Genomic DNA, 25,951 nt, shown 5'->3' on the forward strand with positions numbered 1-25,951 from the left:
CTTAAAAAAAAAAACCCCCCACAACCTCCTTGTATAGATTTTTCCATTACTTTTCCATATTGCTCTCAGAGGGCTACTGTTTGGGATAGTCCATTTGCTTTGTGGCTGAACCCATAAGTCTTTTCTAAATCCCTTCACGTTGCGAAGCCATAAAGCGAGGACACCAGCCGTGTTGCTGCTTGCAATTCCCAAGATGTCCAGAGAAATGGTAAACAAAAGTCTTTTGTACCATATTAAATAAGCTTCTTGCGCTCCTCTGCACAGCCTCTTGTCATAAGAGCAAGTCATGTGTATCAAAAGCCCTTTAGATGCCAAAGTTTGTTTTCATATCTAGCCAGCTTTCTGCTGAAGTCCCTTTGTGGCATGGCAGTGAAAATATTTGTTTATATTTGAACAGCGCTGCGGTTGTGATACAGGAACTGTTTCAGTGAATGGAACAGCTATTTCCTAAAGAGCTTTCTTTGAAAATATTTTCGCTGGCCTCTTCCAACTGTCAACGGATTTTGACTCCTGTTTACACTAAAACAATGGGAGGCCCTCCATAAATTAATATGTTGGAAACACTCGTGCCTGAGAGTGAGATATATATATATATATTCTCTCACAGTGATTTATTCCTTCTGGCCCTGTCCTTTTATCACTTACCCCTTTTCTGTTGTGTTATAAATTTAAACTCCCACATTTTGGATAGTGCTGCTAAAAGTAAAACAATTGGCCATTTAAACTTCTTGTCACTATAGTGGAAATTTTGCTTGAAAGTCTGGATGTGTGGTTGTGTCAATAACCGTTGCCTAAGCAAATAATGTGCTTATGCAAATAACGTGCTTATGCAAATAATTTGCTTTACTACCAGCCCTTTAACCAGAGGGTGCTTTCAAATAGAGGACTGTGCTCTGACAGTTCTACAAATAGAGGTCTGGCATTTGTAAAGGAAGGCGCCATGGCTGTCCCACTAGCTTGTGCTGAGAAAAAGAGAGAGAGAGAGAGCTTGAGCACTCAATAAAACCTGGGTAGTAGAACTCTGGACCATAAAGAAGGCTGATCGCCGAAGAATTGATGCTTTTGAATTATGGTGCTGGAGGAGACTCTTGAGAGTCCCATGGACTGCAAGAAGATCAAACCTATCCATTCTTAAGGAAATCAGCCCTGAGTGCTCACTGGAAGGACAGGTCGTGAAGCTGAGGCTCCAATACTTTGGCCACCTCATGAGAAGAGAAGACTCTCTTGGAAAAGACCCTGATGTTGGGAAAGATGGAGGGCACTAGGAGAAGGGGACGACAGAGGACGAGATGGTTGGACGGTGTTCTTGAAGCTACGAACATGAGTTTGACCAAACTGCGGGAGGCAGTGGAAGACAGGAGTGCCTGGCGTGCTATGGTCCATGGGGTCACGAAGAGTCGGACACGACTAAACGACTAAACAACAACAACAACAAGTAGAACTCTGGATTCTGACAGGTTGGGACGCGGGTGGCTCTGTGATCTAAAGCACTGAGCCTCTTGGGCTTGCCGATCAGAAGGTCAGTGGTTCGAATCCCCGTGACGGGGTGAGCTCCCGTTGCTCTGTCCCAGCTCCTGCCAACCTAGCAGTTCGAAAGCACGCCAGTGCTAGTAGATAAATAGGTACTGCTGTGGCGGGAAGGTAAACGGCATTTCCGTGCACTCTGGTTTCTGTCATGGTGCCCCGTTGCACCAGAAGCGGTTTAGTCATGCTGGCCACATGACCCGGAAAGCTGTCTGTGGACAAACACTGGCTCCCTCGGCCCGAAAGCCAGATGAGCGCCACAACCCCATAGTCACCTTTGACTGGACTTAACTGCCCAGGGGTGGTTTACTTTTTAAAAAACCTCTAATAGATTAGAGTTGTTAGGTTCATGTAGTGGGCTTCTATTTGAGTGGGCTCATCATTGCTCACCAATATCCTCCAGATGTTTTCAGACTCCAATGCCCATCAGCCCCAGCCAGCAATTGCCAATGCTCAGAGATAATGGGCAGTTCCCAAAAAGGTCTGTCTCTTGGGTCTAAGCTGGCATCACACTGACCTGCCATTTCTGCCTGCTGAATCTGTGTGTGGGGGAGGGGAGGTTGCTGGTGAAATCCCTGTCTGCGGCTGCCAGCAAAAGTCCCTCCCCTCCAGATGGGATGTTCCAAGGGTGGGGAAGGACTGGTGGGGAATTGTAGAGTGGAGGGGCCATTTCTACACCCACCCTGAGTACAGGGCCGGAATAGAAAGTGGTGGTGGTGGGGGTAGTAACATTGCTACACCATTCTGTTTATTTGTTTTTTTAAAAATTATTTATACTTTTCAGATATATAAATTTCACTGATTTTACAGTGAAAATATATAAATCTATATATAAATATATAAATCTGACATCAGGAACCATAAGACAGAGAAACCAGTAGGAGAACACTTCAATCTCCCAGGACATTCTATACAAGATCTCAAAGCAGCTGTTTTATTACAGAGAAATTTCAGGAACAGACTGGAAAGAGAAGTTTCTGAATTGGAACTCATTACCAAGCATAAAACCATGGAGCCACCTGGGATGAATAGAGACATCGGATTCTTATCTCATTATGCATGATCAAGCTTTCTTTAGCGCCTCAGCCCTTGCCCCCCCCCCCCCCCGGACTAATTGCAGCCATCAGCAGTCGTTAACAGCCATCCACAGGTTTACCACTCCCATCAGCCCATCACCCATTCCCACCCACCCCCACCACCCTCTGTATATATATATATATATATAAGGGTCTGACACTTCTGTTTCCAGTGTATCTGAAGAAGTGTGCATGCACACGAAAGCTCATACCAAAATAAAAACTTAGTTGGTCTTTAAGGTGCTACTGAAGGAATTTTTTTATTTTGCTTCGACTCAGACCAACACGGCTACCTACCTGTAACTGATTTTACAATCATTTTGACATTTTAAAACTTGACTTCCCCCTCTTTCTGCGGTTCCTTAAATTTACTTTTAATATCTTCTACATATCCAAATTCACCTAACTTATTTATTTATCTTCTTTAAATATATACTCTTATGTAACTGCAGCAATAATTCTGCCAGTGTTTTTTATCTGTTTACAATTTATCTGTAAATATTCAATAAACCATTTCCATTCTTTTATAAAAAGTTTTTTATCTTGATTTCTTATTCTTCCGGCAAGTTTCTCTATTTCTGCATATTCCATTAGTTTTTGTATCGATTCTGCCTTTGCTGAGACTTCTGCTTCTTTCCATTTTTAGGCAAGTAACATTCTTGCCGCTGCAGTCGCATGCATGAATAAGTTTCTATACAATTTAAGTAGTTCTGTCCCTATAATTCCGAAGATAAAGGCTTCTGGTTTTTTTTTTAAAAAAAACCAATGTTATTTTAAATATCTTTTTCATTTCATTGTATATCATTTCCCAGTAAGCATTAACCTTACTGCAAGATCACCACATATGATTAAAAAGAACATTCTTTCTCTTTACATTTCCAACACTGATTTAGATTTACAGTCATGCCTCGGTTTAAGTACGCCTCGGTTTGAGTATTTTCAGTTTAAGTACTCCGCAGACCTGTCTGGAACGGATTAATCTACTTTCCATTACTTTCAATGGGAAAGGTCGCTTCAGGTTAAGTACGCTTCAGGTTAAGTACAGACTTTTGGAACCGAGCCTACAGCCTGCAAGCGGCGTATTCTTTTCTTTAAAAAGAAGAGATTTGGATTAAGTAAGTCAAAAATTTGTGAATTGGACTGGGTAATTGGCGCTGGGAGGAGGCTTAAAAGGGAAGTCAGCCCCCCCCCCCCACTTGAGTAATGAACGATGCAGTAAAGCTGTGGAAAGCTCAGAAATTTTCTTTTAAAAAACTTTTTTCCTGATGCAGAGTAAGGGAAAAAGATAAAGTGTGCATAAATCTCTGCAAAAGACTGTGATTTGACAAGGGGAAACCCCCCCGTGAACTTGGAGTCGGGTCAAAGGAAGGACCGGCTAGCCGTCTTTATGGAGTCACAATAGAAAGGAATGTGATTGTCTGTATGAGTCTGAGACTGAGAGCTGCAGACAAGTGAAAGAGGAAGCTTTAAAAATAAATCTCAAGGCTACTCAGTGTTGAATTTGAGACTGAATAATAAGAGAAAAAGTAAAGAAATAGAGGTTGGATCCAGTTCAGACGGGACTTCATTCTTTTTATATTTGGAAAATATAAAACAAGGACAACAACAATACCACTTCCTGCTCTGCCACAATTATGGAGGCGGAGAGCACCAACAGGAAGGAAGAGAAGGTTCTGGACTGTGAGAAGAATGGTACACAGTGGGACTTGATTTTGATAACAATTCTGGAAATGACAGAGGAGATCCGCAATCCTAAAGGTGTCGCAACAAGCATGGATGAGAGGACTGATGAACTAATAGAACTGAATTTTGAAATAGATGATCCGTATGAATACAGGGAGGAAGAAGAGGGAGAAGGACTAGGGGAAGGACTAGAAGAAGATGCATGCTGTGATTTGATTTTAGGGAAAATTCTGGAAATGACAGAGGAGAACTGCAATCCCGAAGGAAATGCAATAACTACGGGAGAGAAGACTGCTGAACCAACAGAACTGAATTTTGAGACAGAAGAGGAAGAAGAAGAAATTACTGTTTCACCGGTGGGAGGGGTGGAACAGGGAAGGGATTCGATTCAAAAGTCCCCCCAAAAAGGGAAAAACAAAAAGGTTGTTACCCCAGTGAGAGAGGGGCAGAAGGAAGCAGGTGGGGGGCAGAAAGAGAATGAGATTGAAGATAACATGTTGGGAATACAGCAGGGGGGGAGGGCTGAGCAAGGTTTAGACTGGGACAGAGCAGGAGTGGGGTGAGGAGGAATTGGGGTGATTTTTATAGGTGGATATAACATGGTCTGAACTCGGAAAGTATTAAGGAGCTGGCTGAAATCTCTGGAGACATCGATTCCAAGGAAAGGGGGTAGATTTAGTTTCGAGGGTGGGAATAAAAAGGGGGGGGGAAGATTTTGAAAATTAATTATGAATATTTTTGGGTAGAGAATATTGGGTAATAAAGGTAAAGAGAAGTATGAAGGGTAAATGATTAAAAAGAAGTTTTAAATCAGGAGAAATAATGTAATTCTAGATTTGGAAACTGCAACAATTAGTTATTAATAAGGAAATCAAGGAGAAATGAGGAAGTCCGAAATGTTTAGATTAGAAATTGGATAATATGATTATGTCTTTATTATTATTATTATTATTATTATTATTATTATTATTATTATTATTATTTTGGTTTTTTCTTTCTATTCTTCTTCCACTTTTCTATATAAAATGAATAAGAATTATTTAAGAACAAGGTCATGAATTGGGAGATAGGACGTAATTCTATGATGTTTAGCTAAGATCTGGAAATGGTAAGAGTTAATTATTAACAAGGACTGTAAGAAGGGGGAAGTGAAGAAGTTTGAAGAGATAAGGTGTGATAATATTGTCATTTTTGTTTTTTTGTATTTTTGTATCTCTTTTTTAAATTTTTCTTTTTCTCTTTTTTCTTTTTTTCTTTATGAAAAACTCAATAAAATTATTTTTTTAAAAATAGAATTCATTACTGTAAATAATGTGTTTCAAACCAGCCCATTAAATGCATTCAATAACATGTGGTTTCTTAAGACTATTGGGATAATGTGATTATGCACGTTCATTAGCATTCTCAAACCACTTCCACCTGAGCAGCCCCCTGAGTCTGATTGGGACTACTTTTGGGTAAGTGGTTGAGGCCTGTGGCTTCATTGTGGCAGATGGTTCAGAACTAGGTAGCTTTTTAAAGCCCGAACCTCTCAGTATTTCTCCCGTCCCACATCACCTCGTCCACCTAACAGAAGTAGAGGATGAGAGATTGGTTGTCTTTCAGCATTCCTTCAGCCAGGACATCTCTCCTCAGACCCAGAACCATTGCCAAGGGTGCTAATCCCATCTCTTGGAAACAAAAAGGTTAACTGTACCCTATTCACAAGCTAAAATAGGTTTCCAAGAACAATAAAATTCTGCTTGAAAGGTGGATGAGCGCATCTCTCATCACCCAGGCCTGTGAGGATGCAATAGAAATTCCGGTCGGTCGGCACAGAGGACTCCTCGTGACTGTTCTGTGCAAGGGGAAGCCAAGCTGGGCTGGGATTGTGTGTGTGGTGTCAGTTTGTGGTGGGGTCTTAATGGCAGTGATGTGCTTCTGCCATAGGCATACATTGTACGATGCCAGATTCTACTTGCGGGGGGAGGGCTCCAGAACTCCCTTGCAAACGTGTACTTTGAGACTCCTCTTATCCTTGCTCCAAGAGTACTGACTGAGCTGTGAGTCCTCAAACTTCCCTGGTAGGTAGGATGGGGTGAAACTTGAGAGCAAGAGAGAGAGATCACACCTTGCCCTGCCCTGCGCCCCTATGGCCTTTCCTGCCTGACTTCTCAGGCTCTGCCTCTTCCCCAAGTGATGGACTGGGGCCATAGCTGCCAAGTACCCCGTTTTCCCCGGGAACCCCCCGTTTTTACTTACCTTTTCCCGGTGATCCCCCGTATCACTTCGTCTCCCGTTTTTCTCCGTTATTTTCTCCTTCCGGCGGCCATTTTTTTCTTTCCAATTTGCCCTTCTATGGGCACCAAAAATGGCACCCACGGCTTCAAAAGTCGCATCTACGCATGTCCGGAAGTGCATAGACGTGACTTCCGGTGTCGGCCATTTTTGGTGCCCATAGATGGGTGGAGCGACACCGGAAGTTGCGTCGATGCACTTCCTGACATGCGTACAAGCGACTTTTGAAGCCGCCGGCGGCCATTTTTGGTGCCCATAGAAGGGCAAAGCGACACCGCACGTTACGTCGACGTAACTTCCGGTGTCACACGGCTGCCGGTCCCGGATTCTGCAGTCCGGGACTTGGAAGGTAAGACTGGGGCTGTCTTTGCAGGTGCATTCTGGTATCGCTGGTGAAGCACTGCCCCAACACATTTCCCCCTGCTCAGCTGGTTCCTGCAATGCAGGCAGGTGGCACAGCTGGAATCCCATACAAGCCCCTGCTGCCACTTATGTGGGGCCACACAATCTCTGCCTTCATTCTAAGAGGGCATACCGTCCAACATTTCTCCAATGAAAATAGGGACATCCCATTCCATAATGATAATTTTACTATTTAAACACCACACATTTTACTGGGTTGCCCCAGCCACTCTGGGCAGCTTCCAACATATAGAAAAACATAATAAAACATTGAACTTTTTTTAAAAAAACCTTCCCTATACAGGATTGCCTTTAGAAGGCTCGGGAGTTGGATAACTCCATACCCTCCAGCATTTCTGCAATGAAAAGGGGGACATCCTAAGGAAAAGCAGGACATTCTGGGATCAAATCAGAAACTGGGATGGCTTCTCTAAATCAGGGACGTCGCTGGGAAACAGGGACACTTGGAGGGTTTGAGAGTGATGAGCAGAGGAAATGCTGCTGCCTTTTTCAGGGGAGTTACCAGGCCTTCTGAGCATATCATTCATTGGTTCAGGGATGCCAACCTGCGCCAAAGATTTAGGGCCCCCGGCATCGCACGTGTGATGCCATGCGTACAATGTTGCATTGTCAGGAGGAGGCCAAGCATGGCATGGCTTCAATGGCTGGCAGCTCCTCCTTTCTTGCACTCAGCCTCTTTCTACGGCAGGAGGAGGAGGAGCTGCCCACCGGATCAAAACTGGACAAACTAAAGAAGCAAGTTGGACCATAATTGACTGCTACCACAGTCTACCAAAACACTGCCTAATGTTGTTGCTTCATAAAACAGAACTTGCAAAAGTGCAAGAAGCACATGAGATCATGCTTAATAATATCCATCAACAGTCCTCCCCCAAAGTAGAATGCACTCTCTTAACAAACTTTGCCAGTCACAAAGGAGACACCTTGACATTCTCCTTAAGCTAGAGCTATACACTACACTTTTGCAAAGCTTCTTCTTCTCCCCCCTCACCCTGGTTCTCCTCTGGATAGACACTTGCCTACAGCATGTTTTTTGGGGTCTGAGTCACCAAGTTATGGGAGGCATTTCTGCTTCAGCTCATGATTTATCCAAAAGTGCTGCACATTCCTAAGGGGCACCTCTTTTGTGTGAAGGAGGCGATGATCTGAAATGCAATTTTGCTGAAAGTAAGAGAAACATGGCAAGTGTCGATTCTACGCGTGATGTCCATAGACTGCATTCGTTCGTCCATTCATTCATTTCTTAGATTTATATCCTGAAACCTAAGTGTAGATGTTGTTCCCAGGAGGTTGCTCACCCAGTTGCTGACCAGACCAAGACCTGCTTAGCTTCAGCCAGTTGGTGACTTCATGTACTTTCAGAGCATTCTCTGAATTTAGTTCTAAAAATATTAGAAAGGAATCCATGAGGAGAACCAAACACCCTTGCTTACTCATATGTAAATGTGTTTCTATAAACTCAGTGCTAACAGAGTTCCCTTGATGTTCCCAAGAGGTCCTGTCCCATTTCCTCCTCCCCAGCCCGCTGTTGGGGAAGGCCGCCATAATTTGGCCTTAGAAATCTAGTCCATCTTTCACATGGACTGAATTAGTGTTAGAGTTTGCGTGTGGAGACCCTAGAACCTAGGCCTAGAAATAAATTCAGACATGACTCATCTTGTTGGTTTGGTTTTTGGCAGAATTTAGGCCACAACTTTATTGATTACAAATCAAGTGAGTGGTTGCATAGGCTCTGGTTCCCAAAGCTACCTAGGTAGCGCTGACTCAGGGCACCCACGAGTCAGCATACAGGTTCACACCTGGGACGGGGAACCCGTCTGGCAAGGCCAGCCGGGCCCTGATTCCCCCGCATGTGCCCAGACACTGGATAGGGCACCCACTGGGGAATGCCAACAATTGGTCAAATGGATTCCTTTAGAGGAATACCTGTTTTGATAGGGTGAGAAGGTCTCATTCCACCCCTATCAGCATGAACCAGAGCCTATCCGCAACCTTACAAGTTGTGACGATTTGCTATGTGGCAGGCAAAACCCAAATGGCACAGTGGGGAAAATTCCTGCCGTGCCCCTGCAACAACGGCAGATGACACACGACGGCACAGCAAAGTCAAGCAAAGACCTAAAATTAGGGAGAGGAGGATGGGTGTTTCGATGTGTAGAGCTGGAGAAGAAGGACGCTCCCGACTCGCGCTGCGCTTAAATAGTGGGCCATCCGGATCGTCTGATTGACAAGCCTGTAGCCAATTACGTTCCCTCCCGGTGGCTCACCAATGGGTACTGTGGCTGCTCCTACAGTCCCAACTCAGTCCTGGTTGCCCGGATCCCACCGCAACACGTCCCCTTCCTTACAGGGAGGAGCCGATTTACCAAGATGTGGCCCTAAAATATGTAATCTCACAGAGGGGCTTTTGTACGTATGCAAAAGGTTTGCTACTTTTGTATGGGTTCTGCTCCTAGGCTTTTAACAGAAATTTCCCCTGCACAGAAATTTAAATGATAAGCTTTTTCTTGATACAGAACTGTGCAGTACAAAAGTTTCATCTGCTTAATTTCTGCGTCCAGTTACTGTAGCTTGAAAACCATGCTACAGACACCTTAAGAAGCAGACCATATTGTTTTGGGGAAGTCTCCCCTGCCCCTGAATTTTGCAAACTGATGTAGAGGGGGAAAATGAGGACCCGAGAGAAACTAAAATTGACAGATTCATCAGACACTTATAGGACTCTGCCATGTGTCCTAGTGTTGCTCCTGTAAATTGGCTTCTAGACCAGAAGGTGTGGATTTTTTTTTAAATGCCTCTTTCCCCCCTCCCTGCCCAACACAATCAGTAACGAGTAATTAATCCTAGCTCCTCTGATGGAGAATTCAGGCAGAGTGATCCCCTCCTAGTCCCGTCCCCCCCCCCTGCTGTGTAGCTGAGCCTTACAATTATGAGCTTATGTACCTGAAATGTGACACTCTGGCATCTTTAGTATGTCACAGGTTGTGACAGATCTGCTGGCAAGGCTCTGCACCGGCTCTCAGTTTTAAGAATGAGGAACAGGAAGAATTTGGAACTGCAGAGGGCAGTATAAGACCATTGCTGGTGCTGGCAGCTAGCTGGAGGTGAGCCGCCCTTCTTAATGTAGACCACCTGTAAGGGTGTCTCCAAAATTATGTAAGCAAAATGACCTTTTCATTTATAGGGGATATGCATTTAGCTTGAGTGAAAGGAATTTGAGGGGTGTAGGGGCAGTAGGGATTTCTCTCAAAGAGCTCACTCGTTTTTTTTCAAAAACCTCTGCTAATCACTAGTTGGGCAGTACATTTCCTTCCTGACTGGCACTCTGTGGCAGGGAGTTGCAAAGACTTTGCAGAGATCTTCCCCCAAGGTGGAGACAAGCTTGCAGGCTGGTACGTGAGCCCTGAACCTGAGCAGAAGCCCCCAGCAAAGCAGGTGAGGCGGAAGCAGCGTCACAACAGCCTGCTGGGATAGCACACCTGACGCATGTGGCTGGCTGGCTGGCTTGGCTGGGGTCATGAGAAGGCATGTGAGAAGCTGAAAGGAAGGAGTTCGAATCAGCGCTCAAGTCTTGCAATGGGGAGCGTGCGGGAAACTTGCCATGCATTCCCCGTGCTTTCCTTTTTTTCGGTAATCAGATACAAATCTTAAGGTTGCAACATCTGTGTTTCAGGCCTCTTCCAGACTTTCCATTTGTAAATTGATCCGTGCAGAGTCATTGGCTGCCGTCCAAAGAGCTACTTTAGGGGCACCCAATGGTTTGGGCAGGCCCAATGGGAGTCTGTTTAAAAACTTTCCCCTTTGAAGGCAAACTCCCATGCAGCCTCAGAAGCGGCTTTCCATACCTTCCCCGGTTTCAGAAGAGGCTTGCCATGCCTGCATTCTTGGGGGTCCAAGGCTCCTTTGGGCACGGAGAACTAGTTGTGTGGTTCTTTGGATCCCCATCGTTTCCATTTATTGTTAGCAGCCCAGACAACTTCCCTCGAGGTTGCATTCCTGTGGCGGAGATCCTGCTTTTTCTCAGCACTCAAAGAACAATATTTTGTCATGATGAAACCTAGATTCTTCCCCCCAGTTAGTGCATCCGTTGTGATGGCTGTCACAGACGCGAGCTATAGAAATTACGTCATGGGCACCTATTGGCTAATGTCTGTGGTGTAGAATTTTCACGCCACCTGTTTGAAAACGCACAGCTTTCAGCAGAAGTACAAAGACACTGGTCTATTTAATGAACCCAACTTCTCTTCTACTGAAAAGTTATAGCTACGTTTAGTCTGAAAAGTCTACTATTGCACTGGGAAGGGGAGGGATGGCATTCAAGCTCTCTGGAAATTCTGATTCCAAACTGGCTGGTAAACAATTTTGAAAAATAAAATAAAATCTAACTTCAATCACAGCCCATGGCAGATAAAGCTGAACATTGTGGCATTTCTACTGCTAGAAAATGAGGAACTGCTTGTTGGTATATTTATTTCACTTATATGCAGAAATCATCATGCAAAAGGCTGGACTGGATGAATCCCAAACTGGAATTAAGATGGTAGAAATATCAAAAACCTCAGATATGCTGATCACACAACCTTGATGGCAGAAAGTGAGGAGGAATTAAATAACCTTTTAATGAGGGTGAATGAGGACAGCGCAAAATATGGTCTGAAGCTAAACATTAAAAAAAACAGAATCATGGCCACTGGTCCCATCACCTCCTGGCAAATATAAGGAGGAGAAATGGAGCAGTGAGAGATTTTACTTTCTTGGTTTCCATGATCACTGCAGATGGTGACAGCAGTCAGGAAATTAAAAGACGTCTGCTTCTTGGGAGAAAAGCGATGACAAACCTAGACAGCATCTTAAAAAGCAGAGATATCACCTTGCTGACAAAGGTCCGTATAGTGAAAGCTATGGTTTCCCCAATAGTGACGTATGGAAGTGAGAGGTGAACCATAAAGAAGGCTGATCGCCGAAGAATTGATGCTTTTGAATTATGGTGCTGGAGGAGACTCTTGAGAGTCCCGTGGACTGCAAGAAGATCAAACCTATCCATTCTGAAGGAAATCAGCCCTGATTGCTCACTGGAAGGACAGATCCTGAAGCTGAGGCTCCAATACTTTGGCCACCTCATGAGAAGAGAAGACTCCCTGGAAAAGACCCTGATGTTGGGAAAGATGGAGGGCACAAGGAGAAGGGGGCGACAGAGGATGAGATGGTTGGACAGTGTTCTCGAAGCTACGAACATGAGTTTGACCAAACTGCAGGAGGCAGTGGAAGACAGGAATGCCTGGTGTGCTCTGGTCCATGGGGTCACGAAGAGTCGGACATAACTAAACGACTAAACATCAACAATATTCAAGTTTGACCTCAGTGCTCAGCACCCTCTGGGAGTTGCCAAGGTCTCAGTCATGCAACTGAGCCCATTGGAATTGATCCCATGCCTGGGCCACCACCTGCTGTTGCTCCTGGGCCATGTGCAAAATTTAAATGGTTCCCCCTCTGTTGCTGCTGTCAGGTCAGGTAATGGCTTGGGAGAATTGCACATTGCAATCAGGTATTACTAGAAAAAGAAAAGGAAAAAGGAAATTGATTGGCCATGCAAAATTTCATGGACCAGTTTTAATATTTTTCATTTGCAGATGCACGCTCCCTCACACAAAGGAGTGATCTTCCAAGTTCTGTTTCTTTCATGCACATGCACAGTTGATCATATCTCTCTAACACATGCACACACAAAATCTGTCTTTAAAAAAAATCTTTGTGCTCCAGCACACCTCCCCATCTGCTGACACCATGCATATCAGACAATGCTAAGCACTAGCAGAATGCAGTACATATATTGAAATATGTGTACCCATGAATCTCTCAGCCTGGGCCGTGGACTGGTGCCTCTGAATTCCTAGAATTGCTTATATAGGAGAGAAATTGCCAAGACAGGTCCTTAAATGAGATTTTATAAATGAGCTCAGGAAGAGCCTCTTCATAATTTATTCCTGGATGGAGACAGAGATCAAGGTTGCCCCCAAGGGGCAAGTCTTATTAGGCCAACTGGCCTTTTCCTTCCCTCCTAATGCCTCTTGCCCATAACTAACAATTCTCTTTGCAAAAGGTTAATAAAATATCAGCCTCATTTTCAAGTTTGCTTTAACACTTTCCTTGCAGACAGGGCCAATGCAAGCCAGGCAGTTACTGCACTGCGTTTCCTGAGTCTAATTCTTCTCTCAAAAGCTGAGAACATAAAATAGTTTTTAACAGCATGTTTACCCAAAAGTAACCAGTGGGGGTGGTGCTGTGGTCTAAACCACTGAGCCTGGGTCGGCGGTTCGAATCCCCGCGAAGGGGTGAGCTCCCGTTGCTCGGTCCCAGCTTTTGCCAACCTAGCAGTTCGAAAGCACATCAAAGTGCAAGTAGATAAATAGGTACCGCTCCAGCGGGAAAGTAAACAGTGTTTCCATGCACTGCTCTGGTTTGCCAGAAGTGGCTTAGTCATGCTGGTCACATGACCTGGAAGCTGTATGCTGGCTCCCTCGGCCAGTAAAGCGAGATGAGCGCTGCAACCCCAGAGTCCTCCACAACTGGACTTAACTGTCTAGGATCCTTTACCTTTCTTTTTTAACCAGTGGGTCTTACTTCCAAGTTAAGTATGCATAGGATTTCTGCTGGACCTGGAACTTGAAGTGATGTGAAGGAGGCATCACCTCTCATCATGGACTGCATTTCATTACTGTTGCCTCTGCTTCAACATGCCTTGCTGGTTTCTGAAGCAATACAAACCCTGCAACCTGTTTACAAGGGGTGATGAGTGGTAAACACATACAACAAGCAGCAAACTCTTGGCACAATCACCTTCAATCAGATTTGCAATGTAAATAGAAAACTCTACCTTGTCCACTCCTTTTTTCCCCCACCTGAGCAATTACCAGATGCTTAAACCAAGAGAATCTATATCTAACCCAGCTCTTCATGGAACTTCAAATTTGGGGATCTTTCCTGGAGGCAATGGAACACTAGAGGTGTTTTTGATATTTAGAAACACTAGAGTTCCCTTGTTTGATTTGGGGGAATTAGCCTTGACTAACTAATTCCTGTCTTATCTTTTCTTGCTTTAATGAATTAGCAATACAGTACCCACGCTGTTTGATATGATGACAATATTTCTTTGCACAAAATAGCTAGCAGAGAATCAAATAGCCTTGGAGCTTGAAGCAGCAGTACTCACATATAAAGGAATTAAAACGATTAGGGGTTACAAATACACAGGCTACCCACCCCACATTTGCCTGGACCATACACTTTAGCAGTTTCTAACAGAGAGGTATATAGAGAGAGAGACTCTGGGGCAGGTGTTTTAATCCCACAGAACCAAAAGGAGAGTAAATGAATGACAAAGGGGAAAGCTCACCAGCCAATTATTGGGGTTTGGGGTCTCCCATGGGTTGTAGGTGGGTAAGATCTGAAAGATACGTAAGAAGAAAAGTGAGGAGTGGAATGCAACAGTTACCTGTCCTGGGGAAGCTGAGAACACCAGAAAGAGGTTAAACTCAAGCTTGTTGTGTTAATCAATGTCACAGGTTCGTAAATGGCTGCATGTTGGCTTAGAAGTTCCATGGAAAGTGCAAACAGAACTTCCCTCTCCAAATCCAGGAAGGACAGCTGAAAACCAGTCCTTAAGAGTTTTCTGTAGTTGCTTAGATGCCTTATACAGTAGTTGCTTAGTTAAAAATAGAAAAAGGCTCCCTTTTAGAAGAAACTAGCTTGTGCGGCTCCTGCAAAGGGTACCAACTAGCTCCAAACAAAATGGCAAACATGGATCAGAGGCAAGGGAGTGAGGATGAGAGGAGAGGAGCAGAGAAATCAGAATCACTGCAGCACACATTCATTCATGCTCTATATTGATGTGCCTGCGCAGCCCTGCCCTCTCTCCCTCCTGGTAAACAACTGTGGCTCCTCTGTTGGGAGTGCAGCGGTGCCACACTACAACATTATAATGCATGAGGCTACATTCTGCACTGGGAAGTTCATTAGCTACTTTAATTTCCATATTGTCCTTCAGCGTAAATAAGAAGAATGGTCATGGCTTGGGTCTAAGTAGGAGTAGATGGAGGTGAGGAACACAGCAGTCCTAAATGCTCTGCTCTCTCTAGTGGTCTTGGATGCTGGGAGGACTAGTAGCAGTAATTGCCGCAGCGCAAAGGCACTCCTGTCTTCGCTGGTCATGTCCCTTCTTTGGATCCTAGTCCATGTATCAAATGATTTAATTCACATGACTTAAATAAGAAACTATAGAATCCATGCCATATTCAGTATGTTAGCGGAACATTCTGCAACAGCCTTGGGTCTCCAGATTTTGTTGGACTACAACTCCCACCATCCCTTGCTAGTAGGAACTGTGGCGAGGGATGAAGAGAGTTGTAGTCCAACAACATCTGGAGAACCAAGGCTGTGAACTGAATGAGAAGACTGGCCTCCCGCAGGTTCACTATGTAACGCATACAAATAGAAATGGGTAAGGAGACTGGAGTAGCTTTGCATTAACCAAAGTTCAGATATAGCAGCCTTTGATGTGCTTTTAGAGAAACAAAAGCTCCGAAAACTCTTGTGGCTGCAGCTGCGGCGAGGAAGGAAAAGCTCAGAGAGCAGCTGCACAAGTTTGTTTTCACATTTCATACTCCGGTGTGCTTTGAAGAGGCAGGGAGAAAGAGAGAGACTGTGGCCTGGGCACCTTGAGAATGTTATGGGGAGCTTGTGGATCAAGGACCATTGCTTTAAGGACTTTGTGAACCATGTATAGCCCTAAGCATCAGGCGGTAGGTTAATGGGCGATAGGGATGGTGCTGTACCTTTAAAGTCTGATCAGCTTCATGAAGACACAGCAGATTTAGTTTCCCCTGCCTCTCACTTTCCAACTATTCCAACCACTTACTCTCCCACTTCAGCATTGCAGGATATGCAGAGGGGATGGATTTTCAGGGGTAGTTGGACTTTTAAAATGCCTCCCTGCATTTTCAAAACAATACACGTTTGCAGAATCCTTCAAATCAAGGCAAAGGGACTGCCTCACTGCAGCTTTGTTGCAAATAACCAAACTAGGCAGTTCTGTGATTGTGATCTCCTGCGTTTTTGTTTTTGTTTGAAAGCAGGCACTCAAATCAAACTTTTATTGCTTATGGTCAAAGGCCTTTGCAAAAATTCAGACAGGCTTAAAGGTCTACAAACAAATGATATTTGCGATTACAAATACTGAAAATACAACATATATATATATAAACACCGTAAATTAAAAGCAGAATCAAGGATAAAAGTACAACAAGGGTTTGGCTGTGTGTGGGGGAACCAAGCAATAAAGCAAAGGTTAAAAAAGCAATAAAATGAGTAACACAGCTAGTGTAAGATCAAGGCATTGTTGTCATGTGTTTTAATTGTGCTTAATTTGTGTTTTAATTGTTGTAACCTGCCATGGGATTTTAGGGTGAAGGAGGGGTAAGCAGCAACAAACAGTACAAAATGTAAGTGAATTGATGACCAAATTAATCTTTCACCAGTTTGGGTCCCTAATAATATATTTTGTGGAGATAGGGTAGAGGAAAACAATGCAACAGAGTTGCACAATACTTTTGGGGGGGCCCTGATCTAACTTGGGGCAGTCTTTTGACCTTGCAATTCCACCCAAAGCACCCCAAATTACCCTGATACACCTCATTATTTGGCCCCAGAACAAAATAAAAACTCTGTCTGTATTAATGATGAAAGATTAAGAAAATGAACCATGGTGATGTTTTTAGGGTGAACTTTGTGCTAAGAGATGAATTGTCATCTGGTGGGCAGCACAATGATATGTAATCATGGCAGGCATTTAAACCATCATGATAGGAAGAAAAGAAAACATACGCTAATTGCACAATTAGGAGGGTAGCCCAGTTCTCTATGAATGATGCGAAACTGCACAGAGACCTGTATCATATTAAGGCACTTAGAAGGCTAAAAGGAAACAGGTCTTGGAAAGGGTGTGGTATCTTTCTCCTTGTCCAGATAATTGTGAGTCTTTAATCTGAAGGAGGTGGGGGATGAATTAATTGCTTGATTTAAATCAGACAGCACCATTTGTCATTAATTGGTCTTAAAACCTTTGGTCATGGATGAGCCATGCAGAATTGCCTAACCCCTTTCAGCTTTCCCTTTTTGATCCCCAATCTGCCCTCTTTTTCTTTCCTTTTAAACAGCTGGAGATTTATTTAATTCACACTAGGATACTGAGTCAGGCTCTTGCTCATCTTAAGGTTTATTCAAACTCAGCTTCTCTCCCCCCCCCTGTTTTTACAGGCACAGGTCTGAGCTTTCCCTGCAAAAACTCAATCTTTAATGCTGAATCAAAACAAAGAACAATTCAGATTTCTGTGGATTTCCATTTGCTCCAATTCAGTGGTAAAAGGGCGGATTTTCGGGGGGGGGGGAGGCTCTCGGACTCAATGCTTTAAAGTATGAACCTCTGTCTAGAAATATGACATAAAAGGAAGTCTGAAGGGAGCCCTGAATATCATCAGCAAGATCGGATATATAATCAAATTAAAAAACAAACAAACTAGCTGTGGTTTCACAAGAAACAATTCCTATAATGTTCTGTTGGCAATTGTCTGTTGGAAAAGCAACACCCAGTGAAGCTGAAGAACGATGGGGGTGCACGATTCTGAAATGTAAATTTTTTGAATTCCAAAGGAAAATAAAGTGGTAGAATCTAAAAGATAGCTGATAACAGAAATTTAATTCACACCGTTTAGATTCATGACAGAAGCGAAAGGTAAATCAGTGCAAAGTTTTTTATCTGGCTGATGAACTGTACCAAAAAGAACAGCAGCTGTGGTTCCTCAAATGCCAGATTTATCTAAATTTCTCCAGTTGATCAATGAAACCATCAATAAGGCCATCACTCTCCAATAATCTTTTGAGAGAGGGAGAGAAGCCTAGTTAGTGAAGTTTCATTTTCCCCTTTGATCCTCAGTTTGCAACATCTCGAAGCCAGTAGTACAAAATTCCTTGGCAAATTGCTGCCAACAAGACAGATCTTTGTAGCGGACTGGTTTCAAAATAAACGCTTTTTATGCAGAGAGGGGCAGCTGGAGCCTTCACTAAATAACAAGGATGTATGGCACAAAAGAGGCTGCACACTCCAGCGGCACAAGGGATACGGCCTTTGGAGACTGTGTGGCAAAACTGTGAGAAAATTCGTACATTAACTGAGAATCAGCTCCTGGAGGGGGAATTCAGTGATGCCACTGCTCTTGACTTGTATCTGTTGATCTGAAACTGTGCATATACAGCTTAAATACATGTAGATGCCGTGTATGCAAGTCTGATCATTTGCTTTTTTGCATTGATTAATAATCCATTATTCCATCCATGTTGGAGAGGTCTGAGAGGGGTAGATAAATAGCTGAAGTTTCTATACATGGGAAGCTGTCTTTTCCTGAGTCATCCAGCTCAGAGCTTCTGTAAAAGGGGCTACGCATCAAATGAAAGTTATCTGAACTTTTGTAGTGCGCTAAGCTGCTTGCTTTCTGCCTCGTATGTGAACAGACCCTCTCTCTCTCTCTCTCTCCCCCACCCGACTCCCTGGCTGCCATTTCATAAAGGCATCTGGAAATAACAAGGAACAAGAGAGGAGCACTCTCCCCAGTTGAGGTGCTCTAAAATAACCATGGCATCACTAACCCTATTGTACAGCTTACATGATATTATGGAGTGGAATGCAGCTCTGATTTTTAACAGCTTCACCGTGCAACCGGGCTGCAAGCTGTGCATGTGGAATAATGCCACCGTATCCAGGCCCGGCTCTAGGTAGACCCCCGGTGGCGCAGGGCACCATTGCGCCGGCCCGCCAGAAAGGCGCCGCGAGCTGCGCCCGCCCACTGGCCGGCCGATCCGCCGGTCCGCTGCGCAGCTGCGCCTGTGGGAACTTTCAATGGGAAAGTTCGCTTCAGTTTATGAACGCTTCAGTTTAAGTACCCCGCGGACCGTCTGGAACAGATTAATCTACTTTCCATTACTTTCAATGGGAAAGTTCGCTTCAGTTTATGAACGCTTCAGTTTATGAACAGACTTCCGGAACCAATTGTGTTCATAAACCAAGGTAACACTGTATAGAAATTGCTGCCCCCTGTGGCCGAGGTGGGATACTTCACCAGCTGTCCTCTGAATCCTTCTCAAGCCGTTTCGCCTGGCTCAAATGTGTCCTTGATCTGTGGTATTGCCTCTCACTTGCCTGCGTGGAGGACGAAGAGATGGGTGTATGGAGATATAGAAACCTCTGGCTATTGCATGGCTGGAAAGTGGCCAACTCTGCACATGAATCCATTGCGATGCCCATTTCTGCCCATGGTGCCATCCAGTTTTGCTTCTTGGCACAGCTACCACTGACATGCAGTTCCCCAAAGGCTCTCTATGAGGCCCTGTGGCCCTATGCGAACCCCGTTCCCCGAGGATCCAGTTTATTGGCATTTTTACTGGATGTATAGGTAAGGGGGAAGCTGGCATGGACAGGGCTGGAAGTGCCGATCTGCCTGATATGAAAGAGGGCACCTGGGCATCTTAAAGGTCAAATCATGCACAGGAGAAAGTTACTGCCAGACTTTGGGGGATGCTATGATTTACTGAAAACCAAAGCCATCTAGAGAACAATTAAGGAGGGGGGAAAGTAAACTCCAAACACCCCAGTGTTATAACTGAGTGTGCAGAGTGGCCAGGTGGGTGGAACAGAAAGTGGGAGTGGGATGGAGTGGCTAGACTCCTGAACAACAGCATTCTGTGTTGGAACATCATAGATATCCCCTTATTATTCTTTCACTCATACTGTCACGAAGTGACATATACTGCTGGCTTTTGTAGCGTTTAATTCACAAAGAAGAAAGAACACATGATCCGAGTTACTTTCTTCTTTTTAAGAACACATATATCCAGTGATTGATTGCCAGTCTAACTGAAGTTTTCTATGAACTGAATCTCCAGACTTCATTTTAAATAAGAAACATAAGAGTCGTACGGCGTGCTCTTCTCTTTCTCTTAAGTCACTGCTTTTACTTTACTGGCATCAGCACATTTTTTCCGGCAGTATTTCTTTCTGTTTTCAATTTTGGTTTGTCTCAATAAAGATGAAGCAATAACCTGATTTTTAGTACTGTAAACTGTACAAAATTAAGTCTTTAATGCGTATTCTGGATGTAGATAACCTCGGATAGGTATCTCAAGTGGATTTTAAAAAAGAGAGATGAGAGGGAAAAGCAGATTTATTTCAAACTGCTTGTATTTGTAAAATATGGAAAGATTAAAGTTCAGGACCAGATAAACCTAGGATTAATTCTCAAAGCTGATCAGATCACGAGGATGATTTTTGTTTTGTTTTGGACTTGCCTGGAATATGTGGTTGCCAAGTTCCTGTTTCAGATGATAGTCCTGGTAATATGCAGACTTTCTCATTTAAGCAAATATTGCCAACTGGCCGGACTGCCTGCACGTGATCCTAATAGATTATGTATAGTCAGATGGCAGGCGCAAAAACTGGCAAGGCTGCTATATGCTTAGAAAATGAGACTTTCTTAAACTACTAGATGGTATCTCCTACTGACAGTCTTCTATGTGGTCTTGCTTTTTGAATTCTGATTAGCACCTCAGTATAGTCAGTCATTACAGAGTATTTGCTTAACAGCACTCTCTGCTTAACAGAGAGTATTTGCTTAACATTACAGAGTATTTGCTTAACAGCACTCTCTTGACATGAGTCAGCAGTGTGATGCAGCAGCTAAAAAAGCCAATGCAATTCTGGGCTGCATCAATAGGAGTATAGCATCTAGATCTAGGGAAGTAATAGTACCACTGTATTCTGCTCTGGTCAGACCTCACCTGGAGTACTGTGTCCAGTTCTGGGCACCACAGTTCAAGAAGGATACTGACAAGCTGGAACATGTCCAGAAAAGGGCAACCAAAATGGTCAAAGACCTGGAAATGATGCCTTATGAGGAAATGATGCCTTATAAACTCTACATTGCCAGGGTTCATGATTGTGAGAAGGTTTTTAAGCCCCCTTCAGGCCCTACCACTCAATGCAAGACAGAAAAGAGAGAATAAAATGATGGCTCTACCTTTGGATGAAGTCCCCTAATTAATTTCCCCATGGATTATTGTCCGGGGGTGGGGAGTTTAAACCAGCTCACCCTAAATGATATTGTTGTGGACCTGATGATCTACAAAGTTATGGTGAAGGGAGAACACTGGGTAGGGTTGCCGTATTTCAAACAGTGAAAATACAGAAACAAAGGTTGTCACCCAAATTTTCCCAGACATATGTTTATTTATTTTATTTCCACTCGGGCACTGCTTCCTACTGCAATATTCTGGATATATCCGAGAAATTCTGGACCTATGGCAACCCTAACACCAGGTTGTATCCTGTGTTAATCATACTAAGCATAGAGCTATTAAAATGAATGGATATGCCTAAACTGGGTCTACACAATTTAACTGGATACAGTAACTCTGGCTGGTGAAGCCTCTCATCCAGGGCTTGAAACTTGAAAAAGCTGAAAAGGTATTGCTTTTATTTAACCAGTTCCTGAAAATAGGCATATATTAAGCATATAAAAGGGACCCAGGTGGCGCTGTGGGTTAAACCACTGAGCCTAGGGCTTGCTGATCAGAAGGTCGGCGGTTCGAATCCCTGTGACAGGGGTGAGCTCCCGTGGCTTGGTCCCAGCTCCTGCCAACCTAGCAGTTTGAAACCATGCTCTGGCGGGAAGTTAAATTGTGTTTCCGTGCGCTGCTCTGGTTCGCCAGAAGCGGCTTAGTCATGCTAGCCACATGACCCGAAGCTGTACGCCGGCTCCCTCGACCTGTAAAGCGAGATGAGCGCCGCAACCCCAGAGTCATTCGTGACTGGACCTAACGGTCAGGGGTCCCTTTACCTTTTTACCACCCCCCCCACCTTTCCACAAGCTACAGGCTTTTAATATGTTGTGGCAGCACTGGAAACAAACAGTGTGGTAGTGACTGACCCATTTGGTCATTCCCTGCAGACCAATGGCTTGCCACTTTGAGCATCACATCTATCCCAGTTCAAGCATTGTGTGCATTTTACCTAAAGTGGCTGCCACTTGCTGAGCTCCTTGAACAGGAAATCACTGTTTGGCATTCCTAGTCTTTAGTGTGCAGGAAGCTAGATGCTCTAAGCCATTCTCTGAAAGGAAGATAATTCTGAATGGAACTCCGGAATGAAGCCAAGAAGAGCAGCAGTCAATTGGAGGAGACACTACTAGTCTAGGTAGACCAATGATCTGACTCAGTATGAGTCAGCTTCATCAACTGTTCATATAAACCATATTGAAATGAGGTTAGATCAATGGGAACTGCCTGATAAGGTTCATTGTCAATATGAATCCTTCTGAATTAATGGAAAAGCTGCCCACTGACTCCTTTTTGGCATTTCTGGACATCGTGATTAAATTCAGGAAGGTGACCTAGATCAAAAAGTTGCATTTCATATTTTGCTTAACTGTGATACCGCTGAAAACATTTCTCTTCGTGACAGCTGTTGTAGAGCAGGAATAGAACGTAAAACCGTGCCTTTTTATTAAGGGACAAAAACCACCGAAGAGAAGATTTCATTAAGAAAACAGCAAAAAGCTTTGTCATTCCATGTTTGAAACGATGCCTAGCTGAGTCAGTAAAACAGACATCAAAGGTATACATATGGGTTACATCTGAATTTTTTTCAACATTAAGAGAACTGTTACTAATTTTCAGCAACACTGAGATTCTTTTCATTCTCTCTCTTTCTCCTAGGTTCACATCCCAAATCCAAGCTGGCTATTTGAATATGTAACTGCATTATTACGATGAATAATCAGTGACGTTCTGGTGATTCGAACTTGGGAGGATTCTAGTGCAGTGACAAATCTGAGGCAGCTGGGTCTCCCCCCACTTCTACAAAATTCATATTCTGAAATTATTACCCCCAGATGTGACGGATCTGATGGTTATTACTTTGTGATGCACGTCACCTCCCACAGTTTGGTTTGGACTAATCGTTATATTCCAGTGGAAGTTCCTATGAGGTGATTGATCAATAGTGGCTTTAACTGTGGTTGAACTTAGAACATCAGTAAACTCTACATTGCCAGGGTTCATGATTGTGAGAAGGTTTGAAAGCCCCCTTCAGGCCCTACTACTCAATGCAAAACAGAAAAGAGAGAATAAAAGGATGGCTCTACCTTTGGATGAAGTCTCCTAATTAATTTCCCCATGGATTATTGTCCGGGGGGGGGCAGTTTATACCAGCTCACCATAAAGGATATTGTTGTGGACCTGATGATCTACAAAGTTATGGTGAAGGGAGAACACTGGGTAGAGTTGCCGTATTTCAAACAGTGAAAATACAGAAAGAAAGGTTGTCGCCTAAATTTCCCCAGACATATATTTATTAATTTTATTTCTACCTGGGCACTGCTTGCTTCTGCAATATTGCAGATATGTCAGGGAAATTCTGGACCTATGGCAACCCTAACACTAGGTTGTATCCTGTGTTAATAATACTAAGCGTAGAGCCATTAAAATGAATGGATATGCCTAAACTGGGTCTACACAATTTAACTGGATACAGTAACTCTGGCTGGTGAAACCTCTCATCCAAGGCATGAAACTCGAAGCTGAAAAGGTATTGTAGGGAGAGAATTGCTAATTGTATTACTGAGCTAAATCTGATCCTACAGTTTGCATTGCCTGCATTGTATAATTCTGACTGTGTGGCTTAGCCCCCATATTCCGTGGATGCTTTTCTCCTTAAAATGCTTTTCTCCTTGCCTCTCTGTGTGTCAAAGTGTAATGTAAGCAAAAGGAGCAGTGAGACAGCTTGCTATCAAGGCCGAATAGCTGTCCTTGTCTGGAAGACAGAACGAGAGGCATAGAGGGAGGGGCTTATCAGCAGATGATGCATTTCCAGCCTGATGCTGGAAGTTGCTAGCTTGATGCACAAACTAGGCTTACTGAAGGCTGAAGGCTTTGTTGAGTCAGCATGTGTTCATGAGAAGGACAGGACACAGGAAGATCCGTATATGTATTTGTAACCTATGACCCTCTTGCATGCACACACTTATAGAGTGGATTCCTGAGTAGGGGGGAAGGAGCCCAAGAAGTGTATAAGAATCTTTGCAAAATCGTCTTTCTTTACTCTTGTTGTGAAATATGGATCACCAAGAGTCTCTCTGTATAGAGATTAAACTCTTTCTCTGAATTCAACCCTCGGTGTCGTTACTGACTGTCTCTGTCCCTGCCTGGGCGCAACTTAAGGAACCATTATTAAGCCAATAAGGCTACAGTATTGCTTTTAATTAACCAGTTCCTGAAAATAGGCATATATTAAGCATATAAAAATCACAATATCCTGTCCAAAATGCCAAGGACAGGAATCACAGTGACCCAGTGCTATACAAGCTGCACTGGCTCCTGCTGGAGTACAGGGTCAGGTTTAAGGTGCTGGTTTTGACCTTTAATGCCCTAGGCAGCATAGGACCCTCGTACCTACGGGACTGCCTCTCCTGGTATGCCCTGCAGAGGACCTTAAGGTCCATAAATAACAACACTTTGGATGTCCCAAGCCTCAAGGAGGTTAGATTGGTCTCAACTAGGGCCAGGGCCTTTTCAGCACTGGCCCCGACTTGGTGGAACGCTCTGTCACAAGAGACCAGGGCCCTGCGCGATTTGACATCTTTCCGCAGGGCCTGCAAGATGGAGCTGATCCGCCTGGCCTTTGGGCTGGACTCAGTCTAAACCCCCCTCTCATTTATTTATTTTTTGATGGAACCCATTACAGTCAAACCTCGGCTTACGACTTCCTCGGGGAGCGACCGCTTCGGCGAGTGACCGCCTCCGCGGAACGGATTGTGGTCACAAACCGAGGTACCACTGTACATGGGATTTTGTATATAAATTTCCCCTTGGCTCTTTTTGCTGGCCCATGTAGCATGGATAGTTGGCCCCAGTGAATATTTGACGTTTTCTCCTCTTATGGCTTTGAAAAGAGGCTGCATTTTAAGCTGCATTTTAAACTGTATTCTAACTTATATTTTAATCAACTGTTTGTTTGGTTTTTGGTGTTTTTTTAAAAAAATGTTTTTACTGTATTTATATTTGGTGTTAGCCGCACTGAGCCCGGTCTTGGCCGGGGAGGGCAGGGTATAAGTAAAATTTATTATTACAGTGGTACCTCTACTTACGAATAACTCTACTTACGAATGTTTCTACTTACGAATGGAGCTCCGTCTGCCATCTTGGATGCGGTTTAGATAGGATTTTTTCTACTTACAATTTTTTTCTCCCAATGCATTCCTATGGGATTCAACTTACAAATTTTTTCTACTTACAAATGTGCGTTTGGAACGCATTAAATTCGTAAGTAGAGGTACCACTGTATTATTATTATTATTATTATTATTATTATTATTATTATTAAAATAAAATGTTTTCTGGTGTGCTGTGGTTCTTTGCGGCGGTCTACTTTGGGGCCTAGCTAAAGCTCAGCCCTGCTGGATCAAGCCCAAGGCCCATCTGGTTTGCCACCCTCTTCTCACTGTGTCCAACGAAATGCCATTGGAAATGGCCCTCAGAAACTTGACTCATACATAGTATTGGTGCCAGTTTGACCTTTTGCGGTTCTTTCCCATTTCTTTAGCTGAAAATAAAACACAAGCAGTACTGCATGTCAGGCAGAGGAGGCAGAGAGACATACATTTTTGTAGGATAAAGTTCTGGAAGAACCCAAGAGCCTGCTGCAGAACTTCTCAACTTGCTCCTAGGACTATAATTAACAACACCATCAGGTTCCACATGAGATGTGAATTGGTTTCCTCGGGCAACTTTCCTTTTCAAAGTGCTAGCTCTATCCCAATATGTTGCATGTCCAGAAATGTGCCTCCAGTTTATGCACTGGAGAGTATCAA

General features: G+C 43.8%; 1 long non-coding RNA gene across 1 annotated transcript; it reads left to right on the forward strand.

Moving 5' to 3' along the window:
* The first annotated feature begins 868 nt into the window (after positions 1-868).
* Positions 869-24,251, forward strand: LOC148686146 (uncharacterized). The gene is made up of 2 exons (XR_015948828.1): positions 869-1,519; positions 22,800-24,251. It is a non-coding gene; the product is annotated as an uncharacterized LOC148686146 (long non-coding RNA).
* The last annotated feature ends 1,700 nt before the right edge of the window (positions 24,252-25,951 follow it).

Source organism: Zootoca vivipara, chromosome 3 (genome assembly GCF_965207765.1).
Source record: "Zootoca vivipara chromosome 3, rZooViv2.hap1.1, whole genome shotgun sequence".
NCBI lineage: Eukaryota > Metazoa > Chordata > Lepidosauria > Squamata > Lacertidae > Zootoca > Zootoca vivipara.